Here is a 9,546-nt window from a genome sequence, read left to right as displayed (position 1 = left end):
TTTGGATTAACAGTTTGGTTGCCTACTTTAGTCTTTGGATTAACAGTTTGGTAGCATACTTTAGTCTTTGGATTAACAGTTTGGTTGCCTACTTATGTCTTTGGATTAACAGTTTGGTCGCCTACTTTAGTCTTTGGATTAACACTTTGGTCGCCTGCTTTAGCCTTGGTAGTGTACAGTAACAAAATTAAGTTTCTTTTTTGTAAGACAAAATAAGCTAATCCATTTTTTCTGTAATAGGCTAATTTAAATGAAACTGTTGTTAAAAAAAATATTTATGTGGGTGATAAGAACTTGCAGAATATATCCTGTCAGAAAGCTACCCTACACCAACATGTGAAAATTGTTAACTTGTTCCTTATTATCTGTTTCCCTTTCTTTATATCAGATATGTGCATTTGTTACTATCTATTTTGTAAATATTCAAGTTTAATTTGAAATAAAAACTCACAGCTAACACCTGTTATGTCGTTTTGTTTTTTTAAATTTGTGCAAAAAAAAATTTTGATTTGTTGTATGTCAATTGTGCTTTAGAGAAAATGTAATTTAGTATTAAATATTTATTTGATTGGATTTGGGTTATGTACAAACTGGTTTTAGGTTAGGTTTTTTTGTCTGTTAGTTTAGTTCATAAATAGGTTAACATTTTTTTTGGTTGAATGTCAAGTAAAAATAGATCTCAATGAATTTTATTTGTTCTGTCAAAAACTAGTTTGTTTTCTGTTAGCTTTTTGGTAGGCTGTCTTTTTTTAAACAAATCATCTTCCTTCACTTTCTTAATGAAATAAAATGGTTTTCCGGAAAATAAAACTATTTTTGGATTAACCTATAATAGTGTCTTATGGAGCTGCAGTTTTTAAAGTTTCATATATTTTTAAAATTATTTAAATAATAAAATAATTGTATTTTTTAATTATTTGTTCATTATACTAATTACTTTATTTTGTAAATGAGTTTATTTTACTAATTCCTCTAATTATTTGTAATTTTATTTTACTATTTCATTTATTTTTTAAATCAGTTTATTTTACTATTTCATTGATGAATTTTATTTTACTATTTTTTTTTTTTTGTAAATGAGTTAATGCAATTAATGGGTTTCTCTGCACCCATGCAATTATTAATTTCAGTTTTTTTTGTGCGTGCTTGCATTAATTTATCAACACTGCTCGCATACTCAGTTATTTCAGCCCAAATATCAATAAAAATTTAATGAATGACCATCATGTTTTTTTTTTTCTTGTTTTTTTTTTTTCTGGAGAAATTTAAGTTAACCTTTTGGCAGACCATAGTACAGATGCTCATATGTGTATGTAACCTCTGCGTATGATGGGTAAGTGTGGTCAGTACAGCGGCGTAGCGAAGGGGGGGCAGGGGGGGTACATATGTCCCCGGGCGCCGACCTTAGGGGGCGCCAAAATGGGTTGGAAAAACAAATTAAAATATTATTTTAGCTGCATTTTTGCTTTATAAATAGAAAAAAAATATATGGGGGGGGGGGGGGGAGGAGGTGCAAATCGAAAGTTTGAGGGGGGGGGGGGGGGGTGAAAATCGAAAAATTGAAAGGTTGATCCCGAGGGGATCGCCAAATTGAAAGTTTGTCCCCGGGCGCCGGGAAGGGTCGCTACGCCTCTGGGTCAGTACCTCAGTATATAAACTTATAAAGGACCATCAGCACTATGCCTAGCCGGGTGTACTTTCACTATTGATAGTTACCCTGGGTGGGCTCAGGAACGCCCAAAAATTGACTCCCAACCACCACACGCCGGGGAAAGTAAGTCTGAAAGAAACCCTGATTTATGTACGGCTGGGTGTCGTTGACGTCCGTTCCGGTTTTCAGAATCAAATAGCGCTACGTCGTCAGTCATTATCAGTGTGTCGTGTTTGGACGAACCAAACAGTAACCGGGGCTTCCAACGTCAGTAAAAACAGCAAGCCACGCCCCTTTTAACGTTCGTGTCTCGTGCGGTTGTTCTCCGCGTGACTTAGCCAGCCATTCGATGACTTACGCGATTGGCTCCCACTTTCTTCAATACGGTACCCAAATCTCGATATGGGTAGTGTTTATCTCAGACAATCTTTGAAGTTTTTGTCCAGCGGCGGGAGAGGGGTTTGAGGGGGGGGGGGGGACAACTTGTTTATGCCAGTAGTATACGAATACTATTTAGTCATGTTTAGTCATGTATAAATAAATAAATAAATAAATAAATAAATAAATAAATAAATATAAATATAAATATATATATATATATATATATATATATATATATATATATATATATATATATATATATATATATATATATACAGGGGCGGAACTACAGTGCCGCCAGACCCCGCAATGCGGGGGGGCCCAGACCAATTGGGGGCCCAAAAATCCTGGCTAAATTATTTAAAAATTTTTTTTTTTTATTTAAATAAAAAAATTAGGTGGATGTCGAGTTATCTTTCTTCTACAGTTACAAACAAACACAATAGTCGGCAAACGTCTTTGAGAAAAATGCACAGACTATTGCTCGAGAGACCGCCAGACATATAGACAACTTCAAAGACGCAGCCTACCGTTCTTGTTTAGTGGCGTCGATTAGGAGAACAAAAAAGCTTTGAAAATCGGGCTGGGGAAATGTTGCGGCGACTATCCTGGTCTTCTAGACGACCGGAAAAAGTCGGCACTATTGATGTAGATGTTCATCGGTGCTTTCTTGTCCCCTTCCCTTGAACCTTCCCAACTCTCTACCCTCTCCCCATCCCCCTAACCTCTACCCCTCACCACACCCTTACTCTTACAATAAGATGTAATGCATAGATTAACGAAACCGTCTATGAACTACTGAACTGTAAACTGGCCACTTCTGCACATTTTGTTAAAGACACTAGTCAGTAGTTGTTCATTTACCTGATGAAGTATTTCGTTGACGAATCTATTTCACACAACAAGGACGGTAAGACTCGTCTTTATATTATTAATCGTATTATAATTAGTACACGTATTAATGGAACATTAGTTATTAACACTAAATACATTAAAGTTAATTTTTTTTAGGATACAATGATCTAGCTTTTAAGCCTAAAAACAACCAAAAGATCTATACAGGGGCGGAACTACAGTGCCCCCAGACCCCGCAATGCGAGTGGGGGGGGGGGGGGGGGGCAGGCCGTTTAGGGGCCCACTGCTGACCATAATTAGTATTTTTTTTAAATTTTGAATTTAATTTTCGTGCATTTTTGCCTTGATATTTAGTTTGTAAAAGAAAAACACTGTAGCTGCGGTACGATTATCTTTATTTTACAGTCACTATACCACGCTCTTCAGCAAAAAAATAAAATCCTTTACACAAAATACAGTGTAAAATATAGGCAACACTTCAAATTTGAATGACACATTTGACTCGTTGCCCCCCCTTTGATAGCTAAATAGAGGACACGTAACTGTTTGACCGATCCTCCAAAGTGTACTGTGGCGGATGGGGCAGGGGATGGGGATAACATTTCTTTTTATTTATAGTTGTATTTTTTAACCATCGTCAAGGCCGAGTTCTATTTCCCCACGCTGTCGCCGGCAAAATTCTTTTTAAAAAAACAACAAAGACCATAGCACGAGAAGCCGCTACATATGAAGTGGCTTTCATGATGCGCTGTTCTTCTTTGCGGCATTAGTTAGGGACCCGCCGAAATCCATTGAACATTTTTCAATGTTAATATGTGTTAGTGATAGTGGTTGAATTTGTATTCTGTACTATCTTGTATCCTACAAATAATAAAAAAGAATATAATACTAGAAACTTCGTTTTTATATACGTTTACTTGATTTTTACTTTTACAAGAAATATCATAGTAAACTTTTAAGGCCTATACTTGGAATTATCTCCCCTGAGTAAGTTTTACAATGGGCGATGGTCTCTTTCAACATTTTTCCCGAGCCGACCCCCATCCCATCCCTCTTTTTTAGCCTCGCAAGTATCGAGTAGATCAATGTATCGTTTATGAAATACTTCCCAAACGTACGATTCACCACTTTAGCACATTTTGTCAGACACTAGACAGCACTAGTCAACAGATATTGATTTATTTGCATACTATTAGTATTAGGCACATCTAATTCACAAAACGGGGAAGGTAAGATTATTTTTTATATAATTATTTAGAAATTAATTAGAACGTTTAGAATTAATTGAACATTATTATATAATTAATAGTCAATTACTATTTATAAATGATGTTATTGGGGTGGGGGTGTGTGAGGGTCTGGCTTTTTGTTAGTCGTTAAAAAATGTGACGTCATTTGTGAAATCCCCCCCCCCCCCCTAAATCAGAAGGTTATCCGACGCGTGAGCTGGCCACATACAGTTGTACATGTGAAAAACATATTTCTGTCTATTTTGCATTACTGCCTCATTTACCCAATCGCCATGAAAACTTTGGAAGCTGTTGAGGACAGCCACGCAAAGGTTTCTGTCATAGGCTAACATTTGTTTACATATTGGAGTGGGGACGCCCAACGGAAATATGTGATTTAGCACCCCTAGATCTTGCATAAGCGGATGAGGTTACTACTTTAAATCACCGGCGACAGTGTCATCTGAGCGCATCACATATGAGCAGGTTGGCCCCCACAGACAGTCGTTTAAAAGTTCCCACAACACTAGGAATAAGTCTCGCTACTACACTCGATGACTAAATCTAATCAAGTGTTGCACCAATGTTTCTTCCAGACTGCCGGAAGAAACAATATGTCGCGCCCATCCCCTGTGCAGTAATGTAACCAGTGTTTCTTCCAGACTTTTTTCTCCGGGGGGGCACTTGAAATTTTCGGGGGGGGGGGGGGGCGGTAGACTTTCTTCGGGGGGCGGACACTGTTAAAAGTATATATTTTCTATATAAAGTATATAAATTTCATTTCGTTCGGGGGGGGGGGGGGCAGTAAAAAAATTTCGGGGGGCTTCGCCCCCCCCCCCCCCGAAGAGATGCCTGGAAGAAACTCTGAATGTAACCGGTACCTCCCAAAAGCCCCGTGACTCCCCTGACACCTGGGCCGTCGCCGCGGGACTTACAGCATGCCTTGGCGTGTCTAGTTGGTAGAAATGAACTGCCGAAATTGTTAATATTTAATTCAACTTCTGGTAAACAGGGCACACGTCTAAAAATACACGGTTGGTAACGTTTTGATAAAAACCTCTTAAAAATCATCGTCAGTTTAGTGTGTTGGGCTAGATTTAGAGAGTCGGTGTTTCTCACTTCGAAAACTGAATGGGGCCATATATATATATATATATATATATATATATATATATATATATATATATATATATATATATAGGGGCCCAAAAAAAAATTCTGCGGGGGGGCCTTTTTTTTCTAGTTCCGCCACTGTATATATATATATATATATATATATATATATATATATATATACTAGTCGTCCCGGCCAGGCCCTGCTCTGGCTTCTGTGAAAAACCTTTCTGTTAAAGACCATTACCTGTGTGTTTAGTAATCATCATAAACCCGGCATTGCCCACCCAAACCACAACCAACCAAAACAACAAAACGCAAACATAACGCTAACACAATTACAAATACAAACGAAAACAAAAACCTAACAACAAACCCAACCACAACCACAAACACCAATACAAACACAAAGAAAAAACAAACAAAAAAGCAAACGAAAACAAAAACCTAACAACAAACCTAACCACAAACACCAATACCAACACAAAAAAAAACAACGAAAAAGCAAACGAAAACAAACCAAATCCAAACGCAAAACCAACCAAAAACACAAATATAAACCCAAACAAAAAAAAACACAAACAAAAACGAAAAAAGAAAGAACAAAAACGAACCAAATCAAAACGAAACCACTAACGCAAACCCACCTAAACACAAAGAAAACACTAACGCGAACATAAACGCCCGGGGCGGAATCACCTGTTTTAGCTTAATGAACGACTATAGTACCCCAACTTATTCATAGTCTTTTGCACTCACTTAAACGAACGCGCCTGTTTCAATTTAATGAACAATTTTAATACTCCAAGCTTATCCGTAAAATACCTACAACATTTGCACTTGATCAGTCCCCGCTAAATATGTAATTATTTTTTTTCCCAACACCAAAACAAAGTAATTAAAAAGTAAATTATTTTCCACAAAATGCAATGGTTTTATAAAGGGAAGTAATTTTGTTTTCCTAATTTATCAAAGGGAAGTAAGTGCTATAGGACTAAATAAAGATATAATTAGAATTTTTGTAAAAGATGATATTTTTTTAAACTTGTGTTTAATGAACATGCCGACAATTATTACTATAATTTGAAAAATGAAAATATTTCCCAACACTTTGAATAATAATTTTTAGCTCATAAATTTAGACAAATGCGCACGATAATTTTCTAACACTTAAATCCATCGAAGACCAACGACAAACATATGCATTACATACAGAACTGAGCTTTATATATTAGATATATATATACTAGCCGTCCCGGCCAGGCCCTGCTCTGGCTTCTGCGAAAAACCTTTCTGTTAAAGACCATCACCTGTGTGTTTAGTAATCATCATAAACCCGGCATTGCCCACCCAAACCACAACCAACCAAAACAACAAAACGCAAACATAACGCTAACACAATTACAAATACAAACGAAAACAAAAACCTAACAACAAACCCAACCACAACCACAAACACCAATACAAACACAAAGAAAAAACAAACAAAAAAGCAAACGAAAACAAAAACCTAACAACAAACCCAACCACAAACACCAATACCAACAAAAAAAAAAACAACGAAAAAGCAAACGAAAACAAACCAAATCCAAAGGCAAAACCAACCAAAAACACAAATACAAACCCAAACAAAAAAACACAAACAAAAACGAAAAAAGAAAGAACAAAAACGAACCAACGCAAAACGCAACCACTAACGCAAACCCGCCTAAACACAAAGAAAACACTAACGCGAACATAAACGCCTGGGGCGGAATCACCTGTTTTAGCATAATGAACGACTATAGTACCCCAACTTATTCATAGTCTTTTGCACTCAATTAAACGAACGCGCCTGTTTCAATTTAATGAACAATTTTAATACTCCAAGCTTATCCGTAAAATACCTACAACATTTGCACTTGATCAATCCCCGCTAATTATGTAATTATTTTTTTTCCCAACACCAAAACAAAGTAATAAAAAGTAAATTATTTTCCACTAATGCAATGGTTTTATAAAGGGAAGTAATTGTGTTTTCCTAATTTATCAAAGGGAAGTAAGTGCTATAGGACTAAATAAAGACATAATTAGAATTTTTGTAAAAAATGATATTTTTTAAAACTTGTGTTTAATGAACATGCCGACAATTATTACTATAATTTGAAAAATGAAAATTATTTTCCAACAGATTCAATAGTAATTTTTTAACTCATAAATTTAGACAAATGCGCACGATAATTTTCTAACACTTAAATCCATGCAAGACCAACGACAAACATATGCGTTACATACAAAACTGAGCTTTATATATTATATATATATATATATATATATATATATATATATATATATATATATATATATATATATATATATATATATATATATATATATATATATATATATATACATATATATGTATGTATATATATATATATATATATATATATATATATATATATATATATATATATATATATATATAGGTGCCCTGTCAAAACGGCCCGGGACAAATCGACCCCGTCAAACGGCCCCGTTAATATGACCCCGTCTATCGACCTCCGACAAAACGACCCCGTCAAAAGGGCCCCGACCTATTGGCTCCCGTCAAATGGGCTCCCGTCATGGCCGATTCGTCGGGGTCGTATTGACGGGGCCGTTTTGTCCTTGGCCGTATTGACGGCGCACGATATATATAATCACGCATACCACTTCTCAAATGTTTTTTTGGAAATCTAAGTGTATGGATAAATCTAATATTTTCAAGTGTTTTAAATGGTGAGTTGTTTAATGGGGAGGGGAGGGGGGGGGGTTGGTAAAGGGCGAATAAGGTGATGTTATTAAAGGACAACCACTAATAACTGTTCGATTATTATTATTTTTCTTTATAAATTGCTAAGTTAAAGAAGAAAGGGAACATTTCGAAAATGTAAAAAGAGTTTTATTTTTTTTAAACAAGCAGTTCTGATTAAATCAAATAAATGGACATTTAATACACATTTTAAAACTGGGTATACTCAGATTTTAATGACGTAAAACAATGAACATGTTATTCACGCAATGGGAATCCTAACAAGGGCTTCAACGTAAAGAATATTAAAGTATTGTCTATGCGTCTTTATTTGCGCACGAGGGATAATATTTTGTCCGTAGCACCAAAGTTAACTGGTATTGAACTATAGGAGAGAACGCATATTTGAACAAAGCAGACGCTTTAACGCATCCATTAAAGAAAGAGAATTATAAACTATGTTTTCGTCTAGTTTTGGAACTTCGTGATTCACGTTACCATCAGATGATAATTGTTGCACCGGATTAAGGTAGTTTTCTGAATAATTATTTGTTTTTATGGCGAACTTGGTAATCTATCGTTTTAGGTACATAAAAATCGACCGCGACTAGTAATGTGAAAAACAGGTGACTGCTTAAATTTTAATAATTATTTCACATTTTGAGGAGGATTTCTGTTTTGAAAATACAAAAACGTTTCCTTGTTTCATTTATGTACCTGTTTTTAAACAATTGAATAAAAACTTTTCAGTAATAAATGAAGACTAGCGATGTTTCCAACAGATGCAACCATGCTCATTTACTATAGCAGCCATCTCGTTTATTTTTTTTTATTGTAAACTTATAGCGCAATATTCAGGGGAAGCCACTCTAACTTACAGATGGCCGCTTTTTATATAGCAAATCCTGCTCGCAAACACTGCTGTTTAAAGTTAACTTCTTGCTTATATTGATATATTTAGCCATTGATTTAGGTTTAGTATTCATTTATCTATAATATTTGACACAAATATATCACAATATACTTCTATTCAGAGTTTCTTCTAGGCATCTCTTCGAACATTTTTTACCGCCCCCCCCCCCGAACGAAATGAAATTTATATAATTTATATAGAAAATATATACTTTTAACAGTGTCCGCCCCCCCCCCCCCCCCGAAGAAAGTCTACCGCCCCCCCGAAAATTTCAAGTGCCCCCCCCCCCCCCCGGAGAAAAAAGTCTGGAAGAAACACTGCTTCTATTAAAGCCTTGACAATGATGTAACGTTTACGGACATTACTAGCCGCGGGCGATTTTACGTACCTAAAACGATAGATTACCATATATATAGTTATTTAATATAAAATATTTTTTTTTTAAATTCAATAATTATCTTCATTTTTTCATAAGGTTGTAAATTACAAAAACAAATCGATTAGCTAAGAAGCTACTAAATTAACAATCCTTTTTGCATGTCTAAGGTTTGGAAAGGACCACATCAGACTGATACCGGCACCAGACATCTGTGGCACTAAGCCAACGAGTAATTTTCCTGCGGTGAATCAG

This window comes from Physella acuta, unplaced genomic scaffold (genome assembly GCF_028476545.2).
Source record: "Physella acuta isolate Inbredline_101_S28 unplaced genomic scaffold, ASM2847654v3 ptg001341l, whole genome shotgun sequence".
NCBI classification, from domain to species: Eukaryota; Metazoa; Mollusca; class Gastropoda; family Physidae; genus Physella; species Physella acuta.
Note: the sequence above shows the minus strand (reverse complement) of the source record.